This window comes from Chenopodium quinoa, unplaced genomic scaffold (assembly GCF_001683475.1).
Source record: "Chenopodium quinoa cultivar QQ74 unplaced genomic scaffold, ASM168347v1, whole genome shotgun sequence".
In the NCBI taxonomy this organism is placed as follows: Eukaryota; Viridiplantae; Streptophyta; class Magnoliopsida; order Caryophyllales; family Amaranthaceae; genus Chenopodium; species Chenopodium quinoa.
Window position 1 is genome coordinate 3,123,142 of NW_018744813.1, and position 14,206 is coordinate 3,137,347.

Genomic DNA, 14,206 nt, shown 5'->3' on the forward strand with positions numbered 1-14,206 from the left:
TGATTAATAACCATGGTTTCTTTGAGGGTGAGGCCTTGAGCTTAGACGATTTTGATGAAGAAAAGGTCCCTTATGATAAGGTTGAGGAGGTAGAGCCTACTTTTGATGATTATGAAGATGAGAGTGAAGGGTTTGGTGAGGTTGAGTCTCCAACTCCTATCTCAAATCTTAAACCATTGCTTTCTTCTTTCACCTTTGATGATCATTTCTCTTCTACATTTTCCACCATTGAGAATGGTGAGGCCTTTTTAGAGGGAGATTGTACTTCTCATGTTTATTTTGAGCTACCTCCCAAGTTTGACTCTCAACCCTTTGATGAGCTTCCTTTGAACCTTGATGATGATTTGAAGCTTTTGAGAGCTCATTTAGGGTGTGAAGTTTTTAAGGAGGGTGTGATTGAGAATAAGCTAAATTTGAATAATGACGAGTTGGAGGAGAGCCCTTTGGATGTGAGTTCATTGGATGAGAGAGCTTGTGTTTCAATAGATAGTGGTGTAAGTGAACAATCAATTCCTATTTCTTTATCTTGCACCTCATTTTCAAGAAATCTTGATCTTATTCCCTCCTATCCCATGTCATTACCTTCTTTTCTCATATCCCTTCCTCTTGAAAAGCCTTTAGTCCCCCAAGTGCCTCATTTGATGACTTTTGAGGACGATGGTGGGATTTCCAACCAAAAATATTTTGTTGAGAAGAGTATGGCTTCTTCTTTTTCTTTTAGTTCTCTTCCTTTTTCTTATATTCTTGTTTTTCCCTTCTCTCTTTTTTCTTCTTGGCATACTTCTTCTCAACTCCATAGGTGTGCACTAAGCTTGTTGCATGCCTTTATTTTGCCATGTGCATACTTACTTTCCTATGAAATGTGTAGTAGTGCATTTGACAAGCTCTTGCGTGCATTGAATTATTATTTTCTAGAGCGGTCAAGCTTGGACCTTAAGAAAGCCTTTCTCGGGAAGTAACCGTGCTCTAGATTAGATTTTATTTTCTTTTTAGATTAGATTTTCTCTCATGGAAATGTTTGTGTGCCTTTTGCTAGGTACATGACTTGATATACTTTGGTGTTTCGATTTGGATCAAGAATCAAGGAAGCTTGACACCTATTTTTGCTAGCATATGGAAACAAGGTTCAATTCTTGAGAATTTAGCTTTGAAAGGTCTAATTGGGTCATTTGCGGGTATTTACACCCACCTAAAATCCGGTAATATCCTTCCTTGCTCTTTCTCTAGTGGTTGATGCCATGTTGGACATATGTTGGTTGGTTGGATTGATCTCCTTGTTTTCCCCTCCCATGGATTATTTGATTTATGTTTGAGTGTATAGTCTCATTCAAGCTTGGGGGAGGGTATTCTATCATGTTTGATGGGATGTTGATTCATATATGCTATGCACCTTTGTATATGCTTTTCCATGTTCTTTTATTTTGAAAAACTCCAAAAAGATTTTTGTTTTTATCAAGGCAAATTTTCAATGTGTTTTGTTTTGTTCTTGCTTTGGACATAATAACAATTGGACTTGTATACTTGAATGCTTTTCTTCCTAAATGGTAGTGGTGTGCACGGTTTGAGATTACGTTTGGTTGATTTTAGGATAAAGCATTCTAAGGTAGTTGTCTAGAACTAGGGGGATCAGGAAGCCGGATTCTACTTGTTTGTGGCACGTTTGGTAGTTGCTCCCTATCTTCGATTTGACAACCTTAGTGAGTTTTTGCTACAACCATGTGAGATTCATACTTTTTCAAGATTTCAACATATTCTTGCATGAGCGGCATGGATCCTTGACTATTGCGGACCTAATCTAGAATCTTGACGTATAATTCCTAAGACCGAGACTAAACCACCTAGGGAGGACAAAGGCATCTTTTCGGGGATGTATTTTCCTTTTACTAGGATAGTGTCCTTCTTTTTACTTTTGGTTTTTGGGATACATTTTCCTTCTTGCTAGCCCTTTGAGCCTTTTTCCCTTCTTTTCAAGCCACATCTTTAGATCTTGAGCCTTTTATTTCATCTTTGGATTTTTGTGAAGCAAATGATCATATTTTGGAGATTGTGGTATATAAGTTTGGTTATTGGTTAAAAATGAAAGCAAGATAGTGTTTTTGTGTATATTTTGTGAATAATGGCAAGTGAATAAATGAAAAAAGCCGTCCAAAGTAAAAAAAAAAAAAAGGCAAGGACAAAGCAAGTGCAAAGTTGTAAAAGCCGTCCAAAGTTTAAAAAGGCGAGGACAAAACACTAATAAAGAATTATGAAAAAAATGAAAAAATGCAAAAAATATTTTTATGTGAGTTTTCTTCCTTTTTGAGCATTGAGGACAACGCTCCATTTAAGCTTGGGGGGAAGCGTTCTCATGCTTTTTGTGTATATGTTTGTGATCTTAGCTTTGAATAAGCTTGGGGGTGTTGGTATTTTTGTTTGGTGATTACTTGGTTATGGTGTACAGAAATGCGCAATCTTTGCTTCACAATTTAGGTTAACCACCAAATTTTAAATTTAGCCTACCTTAACCCTTTTTGCCTTACGTTACAACCTTTGGGAAGACCTTTTGACCTAGGGTTTGAGTCATTAATCGGTGGAGGGAATCATGGGTTATAGCCTAAGGAAAGGGGATGCGAAGTCAAGATGTCGAGTAAGCCAAAAATTTGATCTTTTTCCGGTTCCTTCGTGGAATCTATGAGACGCTCACTAAAGGGAGATATGAGATTAGTAGGGGGAACGCGGTAAGACCGTTTGGGATGAAAGTGGAGTGTGATAACTAGTTCCTATGCTTAGCATATTTATGTTTCAATCAACCTTAGGTATCTTGGAGTGTGCACTCCCTTATTTAGAAAGATTTGCATTCATTTGTGTTGGTACATTTTAAAAAGTCCTTTCATGAACATGTGTTTTCTCTTCTTTTCTTTTGATTTCCTTCTTTATGCTTTGCCTTGTTTGTATTATTATGAGAGTTATGGGTTAATCTCTTAGGAAACCTTTACGAGAGCATCACTCGTCCTCTAGGGCGATCTAGGGGTTTAAATGGCTTGTCTTTAGTTGCTAAAATTGACCGTGATTCCTATGAAAGTGATTTAGTGTATATTCTCATCCTCTAACTTTCTTGTTTCTTTATTTTCTTGAATAAATTCATCATTTTTCCCTTGGGTTGGATTTTATTTTGCTCGAGGACGAGCAAAAGTTTAGCTTGGGGGAATTTGATCCTGCCATTTATGGCACCTTTAGGCTATGTTTTCTTTATATTTCTATGCTCGTTTTTAGTCGTTTATGTCGTGTTTTTAGGGAATAATGCTTGATTTGCGTGTTTGTGTTTTAGTTTAGAGAAATGCGTGCCTTTAGTGGTTTTCTTATTATTTTATTCATTTCTCGGCTTTTCCCCTCACTTCTCCGTTTGTTTGACTTGTTTTGTAGGTGTGTCGAGCTTCCCAGGATTTAATCATCAAGGAGAGAGCTCAAGTGAATTCAAGGAATTTAACGGAGCCAAGTTAGGGAAGCCAAGCACGCAAGTCAAGCCAATCCAAGAAACAAAGGAAAATGAAGGCTTACAAAGTATCAAAAAGGACCTTTGTGCATTGTTTTGGCCATATCTCGAGTTCTACAGATTGGATTGCGTTGATTCAAGTTGGGTTGGAAACTACACTTAAATAGCTTTCTAATGATAGGTGCACGCCTTCATACAATTCCTAGATAGTGAGTTACAGCCTTCCAAAGTTGGCCCTGCAAATCTGCCGCAACCCATTTCTGCCGATTTTGGGCAGTAACTCTCCGCGGGCACCCCGCGGGCGCGGGCTTTGGCCGCGGGAGCGGCCAATTTCTCCGAGGGCGCGGGTTTCTGGGTCTTTTATGATTTTTAGTTTCTTTTCTCTTTTTGTTTATAGATTGTTTTTGGGGGTTTTTATTATCATTCATTCACATAATTCTTAGTCTTAGAATAGTTTCTCCCTTCGGTTGAGAGCTTCTCTCTCTAGATTAGGCTAGATAAGGAGTAGTTTTAGAGAGATAAAGTGAAGGATTTCAATGGTGATTGAGAGATTAAAGATACAAGGGTGACAATTGTGTTCAAGATCTTCTCTATTATCAATGAGCATTCTTAACTCTATCTCTCCTCAATGCTTTGTTTAATTTCATGTTCGTTTGGTTTAATTTTGATGTTTGATCCTTGATTTGTGTAATTGTTCTTGATATTTTGTTGATTTTTGATTTCCATAGTTGTTAGTTGATAGATGATGATTCTTGAATAGTTGTTTGGCTAGGAATTGGGTGAAACTTGTATGATTAATTAATTGTGATAATTTGGGAATTGTGTTGATTGATTGTTGAGTTTAAAGTGACCAGTGAAGGTTTGCATGTGTGTAATTCAATTAGGCCTTGATAATTATGCTAGATTGCATTGTAATTGCTAATGACATGAACAATTGATTATGGAATTGCAATTATCGATTGGTTTTGATTGTGATTCTCTTAGTTTGTTATTCATAGTGAACCGTAGGTTAACAATTAGGAGATAGTTCTTTGATTCCTATTGATTGCTCTTATCATTAGTCCTCACAACCTTTGATTGGCATGCACTTCCCAAGTTGTTGCAATTGACATGATTACTTTTTGATCCCCGTTCCTAGTGTTTTATTTCTTTGGTTACTTGTTTTTGTTAGTTGTTAGTATTCTCCCTTTACCCGTTGATTTCGACCTAGCTTAGGCACATAATTGAAAGTGCTTGAACATTACCGTTCCTTTGGGTTCGACCCTTGACTTGCCTCTATACTCGTATTTAGGTTTGTTAAGTGTTTATAAATTTAGTTTGACCGAGGGAAGATTAGATAACGACCTAGTTTTCCCCTCGTCAAGCACCCCCAAATCTCCCTCTACGGAAATACTAGTATAATATGTATAATTATACTGTAGAGATAGAATTAGGCGTATTACTCCCGCGTGATTACGCAAGGCTACTCAAAATACTTAACTCAATAACAAACTTGCAGCGGAAACTCAAATTTATTTTATTAATACTTATGAAAATAGTAACATTGTTATGAGTGCTCAAAAATATAAAGACAAAACCAACATTCCTAAAGTAGGTGAAGCAAATCCTGGGACTCCCATATACTCATTCATGACTCCACCTGAAAATAGTGAACACTACTTACCATTACAGTAAACAGGGCGAACCAAAACAAATAAGAAATACGGATTAGCAAATTATGCTAAGTACGATAAGTGCAAGATAATGTAAACTCAATTTATTTACAAACATGCTTTTAAAATCAATTCCAATAATTAATCCAATAAATTCAAAACTCATTATTCCAAAACCGATTCCAATGATTCATATTCAAAACAATAGTTAATAAAACAAATTCCTTTATTAAGATCCAATTCCTTTTGATCCAATTCCTCACCCAAGTGTGCACACCCCCAAGCTAGTCTCCTTATATTACAAGGCTATTCTTGAGGAAAGACCCGGTCATACAAAGTCCAAGGCCTTATCAATAAACCAAATCCGCATAGTGGGATTACTAACATGCTTATAAAGCATTAATAATAATAATTCAATGGTTCAATAAATCCTTTTAATATACAATAGTTCCAATATAATTCAAAATCCTTTTTAATTAATTTCACATGCTTTCAAAATCAAACCTTGTAAGTAAATACTTGAGAATAAAATCTCATATTAATAACTATTCAAGATAAACAACACTTCCTTGAAAAACCTTTATTTAATTCAACAAACCTTTTAAAATTAATTCCTTTATTTAAACACGACAAGTAATCCAAACCATTCAAAACAAGATTAAAAATCAATCATTCAAAATACTTTTATTAAAATCAATACCTTCAAACATAATTTATTTCAAAATCATAATTAAAATCAATTTAATTCAATCACCAATCAAATCATGTAAAACTTGTTATTCAAATCAATCACTTCTAAAGGTATCTAGTGATAGAGGAATAAGCGAGTCGTCAATTGTGCATCCAAAAATCAAACACAATTTATAACATCCTAAACAAACCTAATACAAGTATAAGGCAAGTATAGGGTCGAACCCAAAGGAGTGAGTCGGTATTAACTATAGCCTAAGTCAAGCTACTTCGAAGATTGTAGTGAGAAAATGGTCGGTACTATGGTGAAAAGCTAGATTAATCAAGTAATTCAAGAAACTAATAAACACTAGGGATATAGGTTCCACATGCAAGTTCAATAATCATGCTAATTGATAGTTCATTCAATTGATTCAAGCATTGCAAAGGACAAACAATAGTAGAAATCAAGAGAATTCAAGAGCTATCTCCTAGAGGCCAAGCTAGGGGTCACTATGAATGGCTAATCAAGGAAATTCACAATCAAACTCAATCAATTAAAGCAATTCTCAAATTGATGGTTCATGTCATTAAGAATTGCAATGTAATCTAGATTAATCTTATAGGTTGATCACTCCTAATCTAATTAATCACATGCAAAACTATGTCAACCAATTTAATTGCAACAATTCAATCAATCAATGATCATCAACTAGCACAAAATATCAATCAAGCATGCTTCCTCTTCTCCCTAGCAACTAATCTACTCACTAATCATGGTGTAACTCAAGAACAAATCACTAGAAATTGCATTGATCATCATTCTAAATCAAAATCAAGAGAAAACAATATCAACTACAATATCAAATTCAAATCCAAGGAAATCAAACATGAATCTAAAACAAACAAGTAAAGATATGAACTAAAAGAAGAGATTTTCACTAATATTAATGATTGAAGATGAAGAAATCCAAGCACAATTGATCAAATGTTGAAATACAAATCCAAAATGAAGAACTTCTCACTAACTTCTCTCTAAAATCTCTCTCTAAAACTAAGGTAATGAAAATTATCTAAAAGTTAGTTTTCAAAAAGGAATTACAAGTGTATTTATAGGCAAAGAAGGAAAACAAGATCCCCGCACCCTCTCTAAGAAATCCCGCGCCCGTGGGGAAATGGGTATGGAACCCATAACAAACTCCGCAGGCTGTCTGGGCAACACCCGCGCCCGCGGGTCTTCTAGACCGCGCCCGCGGCAAAAGCTTCTGTGCCCGCAGCAAGGGCACGGCAAATCCCCTGCTCCCAAAGGGTGATCATAGGGTCGCGATCTCTCTAATCTGGAGCGGTCTCTCCAATCTACCCGCGCCCGCGACCATACTGCGGAGAGTTCCTGGTCGAATTTGGCCAATTTGGTGCAAACAAACCCGCGCCCGCAACCTTCAGGACCTGCGCCCGCGGCAACCTGGCAAGAGTTGATGCCCTCTCCGAGGCCTCTCCAAGCCCTCTCCAAGCCCTCTCTAAGCAGATCGCTTCCTCCTTGCTTAGTCAATATAGCTCATCTTGATCCCTTTGTAAAGACAACTCCTAGGTACCTACAAGAGCAAACAAAGGAAAGGAGTAAAAGGGAAAAAGGGCCAAATAAAAGGAAAACACGAAGAAAACACGAAAAAACACAAAGAAAGAAAGAAAGAAAGAAAGAAACTAAAGGAAAAAGGACCAAAAATAAGATAAGAAAGCATGAAAAAGGGATGAAATCATCCTAAAATACTACCCTATGAGTGCCATAAATGACACTCATCATCTAGCCACCTAAACGTACCTTGATCCTTGCTAGAAAAACCACACAAAAAGAACCTCAAGAACCTTAATCGAACACACCCTACAAATAAATATAACCTTAATCAATATAAGGTTAACAAATAATTAAAAACCCCCAACTATATGTACATGAACCTTTTAAATTAATTTCTCATTAACATCATTAAAAATCTAGTTTTATATAATTAAAAATACTCATAATAATTATTTATAAATCCCCCATAATAATAATAATAATTGAATAAGAGAAGAGAATAAGAAAAGATAAGAAACCAAGGAAAAGAGAATAATTGGATTTGCGTTGGAAAAAATAGGCAGAACTTGCAGAGGCTATAACTCCTTCAATATAACTCAGAATTGGATGATTATTGAGCCTAACCTCAAGGATTTTTTGAGAGAAACAATCTTTTGTTCAATGTCAATACCCCAAAAATGACCACAAGTGCCTGAAAATTGGCTTCAAAGATAAACGGGATGATTTGTGTAAAATTGAGGAGAAGAAAAGAAGAGAATTGGCGTGACGAATGTGAGAGGTAAGAAGGAGTATTTATAGGCTAGCTCATGTAAGAATTATGGCAAGAGAATGTGGAAAGAATTATGGCAAGTAGGGTGTTGGACTTAAAGATTTTGATGATGACACAACATCACTTACTTACAAACTAATAAGAGCTTGCTTGTTTAAATGTGTACTCAGTTACGAAGACTAGGAGAATGACGTGTCTTGTAAAAATACCATGAGGAACAAGAAGGCCAGAAGCAGAGCTAGCCATAGAGAAGAGTTCCCTCACAGGAACTGGCGCTTCAGAAATGAAGACTGGAGAAGAGAAGTTCCTTCCAAGGAACAGAAGCCTCGGAGTAGAAGCTTCATCAGAGAAACATAAAGACTAAATATTTTATACATCTTAGGATTTATGTAAGTATAAGAAAGTTATTTACACTCGAAAAAATCAGTATGAAATTGGTCTTAGGATAAAATATTGTGCATGCTAGTTTTTAGGAAAACTGTTGCAATTTAAATTTTATCTTTTTCTTAAATTAATAAGATTTTATTTTCTTTTTCTGATTTGCAATAAAATGTTTTTGACAAAATAAAATCTCCACGTTTTCTCTAAACTTGCGGCCTACTCTCCCATGTTCTTCTTCTAGACATGGTCTTGCACATTGAGGTGTTCATGGTCCCTTAATTTTAGGGACATGATCTTCTTAGTGGGTATGAGAAGTGGCGTAATGGATTTGCTGCACAAAGAAGTTTTTCCTAAACAAATTTTGGTCTATAAATAGTTGTTGATTTCAGATGGAAAATCTCACCCTTTGCTCACAGAAGTTTTCATCTTTTATTCGAGTTAAGAGTCCAATTCCATACAAGTCTATTAGAGTGTTCTAAATGTTTTATAATAGAGTTTGTTTTTCTTTTGAGTTGTAACTGGGAATGGGGAAGTTCGATTGAACGTTTGTGTATGAGAAAGAGAAGAGAGAGAGAGAAGAGAGAAAGAGAAGAGAAAGAGAAGAGAGAACAGAGAAGTGAGAAGAGAGAAAGAGAAGAGAAGAGAAGAGTAACAAGTTGGGTGACTTGCTCCTCAGGGTCTCAATTTCATAGAGGAACTTGAGTTTGAGTCTTTAGCTTGTAATAGGATCATTTGCCCTATTATAGTTAAGATTCTTTTCCCAAAATCCCAAGTGGTCGTGGTTTTTCTCCTTGTTAGGGCCAAGGAGTTTTCCACGTAAAATCTCTCTTGCATTCTTTAGTTCCTTTAGTTAATCTCTCAGTTCCTTTAGCTAACTTAATTTTAATTCCGCAAAAAGTTTGGCTAAATTCTCATACTACAATTCAACCCCCCCCCCCCCTTCTTGTAGTATTCATTAAAACAACATAGGGTTTATGGGATTACTTGGAGAAGTGAGTAAATGAATTAGGGAAAGTTTGGATATTAAGGTGATTGTGTATTGTAGACACCTAAAAATGTCTCCCCAAAACCAAACCCGATGATAAACAACCTTTCACCGCCACTATTGGTCGGGTTTAGTATTTAATCCCGAGAGTGCTTAAAAAATCGTATTTTATTAAATTCATACTTTTGAAAAGTCCATGGATTAGTCTTCATGCTTTGTAAAAGCATAGTTATTATTTTAGCCCAAGCTTATTAATTAATTTTAAGCCCAAACCTTTTTATTTTATTATTTTATTATTTATTTTTGGCCCAAACATTTTATTTATTTTTATTTTATTATTTTCTTATTTTAGCCCGAATAATAAAAGTCAGAAAAAAAGCCCGAAATTATCAATCGGCACTTAAAAAGCCGAAAGAAATTAGGGTTAAAAATGAATTTAGACGGAAAAATGGACTGGAAGTGACTGTGTCACAGTACAGTCTGACCGTGTCACGGGAACCCTTCTCGTCTGACGGTGGGACTTCCCGTGACACGGGAGGTCTGCCGTGACATGGGATGTTCCGTGTCCTTTCCGCGTAAACCCTTAACACGTTTTTCATTCCGTTTTCTGAAAATTTCCCGCGTCACTCCAAAAATGTACCATGTCACGGGAAAGTGTACCGTCTGACGGTACATTCTGACTGTGTCACGGTACAATTTGACCGCGTCACGGGATACTTTTTTAGTGTTTTTATCATTTTAGGGTTCCGTGTTCTCCCTCAGCACATTTTCCCTATAAATACCCCCTCATTTTTTATGAACGGGGCACCGAGTAATTCTCTAATTTTATTTTCTCTCTTCTATGCTTTAGCGTAAACACTAGCCTACCCTTTTCACTTCAAAATTCCTTCTTCAAGTACTCAAAGGAGTCCATATTTTACTCGAGGTTTTGTCCTTAAACCAAGGCGTGAAAGGTAGAACTGTTTGAGGGTTTGGTCCCTAAATCAACTTTATTTTATTTATTTTAATTTAATCATCGTTTTATTATTTCCTTGAAGTTACTAACTCGTTTATTATTTTGTAGTTGCAAACAAACAGAATCAAAGTAAGGATCATGCTCCTTTTGTTTTTATTATTTTTCTAACGATTTTATGTTGTTGGAATCCTAATTAAATTGGTTTTAATATTAATGTTTATTCTATTGTATTTTTTGATGATCACCATATTGCATGTTTAAAGGGAATATGTAATTGAAAATCACGCCTAATAAGATAATTTGGACAACTGGTTTAGGTTCCTTTTTAATCTTGTTGTTAATTCAAGTGATCACCATATTTTAGAATTATGTGTGCATTAATTTTAAACCAATTTAGTTAAATAATAATTTGGAGAAAATTGAATATTTTGTTTGTATGCCTTTGAGATCACAGGAATGCTTTTCAATATAAGAATCGAGTAGAGGCCAATACGGGCGAATGTGACTCCATGACTCACTTCGTACCATCATCCCCGATCCTCCTTTCGTGGTTCCGAACCATATGGAGTTAGTAATCTCATGGATTATGAATGGAATATAACCTTCACGGGTCAATCGTTGTTGCCTATCGTTGTCCCTTAATCGTGGTTGCCTTTTATGATCCATGAACGGTTTACAAGTTCCTTAAAACTTGTTGGCGGCTCCCTACTTTATTTGTCCCTAATCGTTGTCCCTAATCGTGATGTCAATTCCCACTTCCTATGAGTGCCAAGCATATTCACCACATGCTTTAACGTAGGCGCACTTCAAATGACGCCTACATGTATACTTGAATATGGAAGGTATGTATGTCATGAAAAATAATAAGGAAATTAGAATTACTTGGGGAATAATTAAGAAGAATGATTGACGAGAAAATTTGATGATTATCTATTAAAAAGATGGAGAATTAGAATTAAGGAAAATAAGATATTTTGGGAGATAATTAAAAATATAATTTTACCAATTAAATTCCCCCAAAATAATTCAATAGGGCCGAAAATATTGAGCTTACCATAGCTCAAATTTTCGGACTCCTATAAATATATAGGAGGATTTTGCTCGGTTTTTAAGGAATAAAATAATTGTGCAAATAATATAGAATAATTAATTAAATAAATACCAATTATTCACCAACAAAATAACTAAGAAAAATCAGATTTACTACACATACGAAATCCGAAATTCCTAGCTAATTAATGGGAATTTTCGGACATATTAATTAATTAATAAATTATAGTTTTTGACTTAATTAAAATATTTAAAATATATAAATAATCCCGTTTTTAAATAGGATAAATGGATAATAAATCTTATCCAAAATAATGATTAGTTTCCAAAATGTTTTTTGCGCCAAAAATTCAAATATTATTTTGGCTCCAAATAATAAATTTACTAAAATACCACTTTGTAGCACCCCCAAATCTCCCTCTACGAAAATACCAGTATAATACGTATAATTATATCGTAGAGATAGGCTTGGGCGTATTACTGCCGCGTGATTACGCAAGGATACTCAAAATACGTAACTCGACAACGAAACTTGCAGCGGAAACTCAATTTTATTTTATTAATACGTATAAAAATAGTAACATTGTTATGAGTACTCAAAATAAAGACAAGACCAACATTCCTAAACTAGGTGAAGCAAATCCTTGGAATCCCATATGCCCATTCATGACTCCACCTGAAAAATAGTCAACACTACTTACCATTATGGTAAACAGGGAGAACCAAAACAAATAGGAAATACTGATTAGCAAAATATGCTTAGTACGATAAGTGCAAGATAGTGTAAACTCAATTTATTTGCAACATGCTTTTAAAACCAATTCCACTAATTAATCCAATAAATTCAAAACTCATTATTCCAAAACTTATTCTATTTACATATTTAAAATTATCGTTAATAAAACCAATTTCTTTTAACCCAATTCCTCACCCAAGTGTGCACACCCCCAAGCTAGTCTCTAATATGTCCAATTTATATAGTGTTTTATCCCCGTCCCGTGGTCATAATTAGTAGTATTTTTGGCTCTTTAGGGCCACTTTAATTACTAATTTGTGTTTTCTAGTGTTTTTGTAGTTTTGCTTGAGTTTTGTAGGAAATTGCACACTTGGAGCGTTTTTCGGGTTTTTCACGAAGCAACTAGGAGCGTTAGGAGGACATGACCATCCTTAAAGCCCAGGACCGGTGAGAGCCGATGATTAAGGGCTCGGTATGTGATACTGGGGCAATTGAATCAAGTAATCAAGACCCGATGAGGAAATCCGGATTGGGCCGAGGAATCGAGCCCAATCGAAATCCAAGCCTCGAAGAAGAAGTCGGGCCCGATCGGGCAAGGATACGCCCGATTGGGCGGGCACGCGCAAAGTAGCCTCAAGGAAGAAGCCGCGCCCGATCGGGCGCAGCACACCAGCAAAGGCGTAGTGAAAAAGGTGGGCCCGATCGGGCGGCCCTTCGCCCGATCGGGCGCGTATTTTTCTAAGGACCTAATTAGTTTTGTTTAAGGATTTGTTTTAGGGATGTTTAAGTACGATTTTTGTACATAATTTTTCATGACCTTCTCTTTTAGATTTTCTCTCTCTACTTAGATTATTTTCTCTCTCTTAAACTCTCTCAACATTGTTCTTAATTATATTCATTAATCCAAATTTCTTTTGGTAATAATTTCTTCTCTTTTAATTTCAGTTATTTTATTTAATTCTTTCATTATGTCTTGCTTTATTGATTTGATTAGTTTAGATTTATTTATGCTTGAGTAGTTTTATTTCTAGGGTTTATGGGGATCTAATAAATAATATGAAGGGGTAAATTTGTGATTGTTGATTATCAATGCTTGGTTAATTTCCTATTAATTGATTTAATGTTATGCAATTAGGTTTGGCCAGATTTAATTGTATGAGTTTAGCAATATTAAATCGAGATTCGACAAATGAGAATTGATGTTTAGGCTTAGTTTCAATAGGCGGACTAATTTATAAATGGTTAAGTCGAGATTCGACAGATGAGATTTAATACCGGTAAATTAACTCTGTGATTATAATACGTAGGGAAAGCCCTTTATAATCTGATTAATCAATGCTTGATGATTGCTTATTATGATTTGCCCTGGAATATTGTTTATTAGTGAACCTATGCCCTAGGCCTTTTAATATTTAATTTCTCCCTACTTTATTTTCCCTGATCATAATCTTCGTAGTATAGTCTTTAATTACAACAACATTGGTTAACTTGATAATTTAGATTATAATAATTAATTAGGAGTAGAAAGACTTGTTTCCCTGTGGATTCGACCCTACTTCCCTATCTGCATTAGTTAGAGGACTTAGGTAATACTTTTGATTAGGGGATACGACTTTACCCTGTCAAAATTTGGCGCCGTTGCCGGGGAAAAGGTTATATTTTTATTTTCTGAATATTTTTTGTAGTCTAGATTATCCCCCCTTGTCTCAGAGAACGCTAGTTCTTTGAGGAAATTCTCATATTTGTCTTTTAGTTCCTTGTTTATGCCCAGGTGTTCCAGATCAGGTTACATTCCATTCGATCTTGAGATCGAACGCTCGTTTCATAAGCAAAGGAAAATTTATAGACAAATTCTGGTGACGCAGACCCTCCCTCTGATTCTAGTGACGCAGAAATTCTTTCAGATTAAGAATTAGAGATGACGGCCCAAAAAAAACTCAGTGACTACTCGCAGCTGAAGCTCA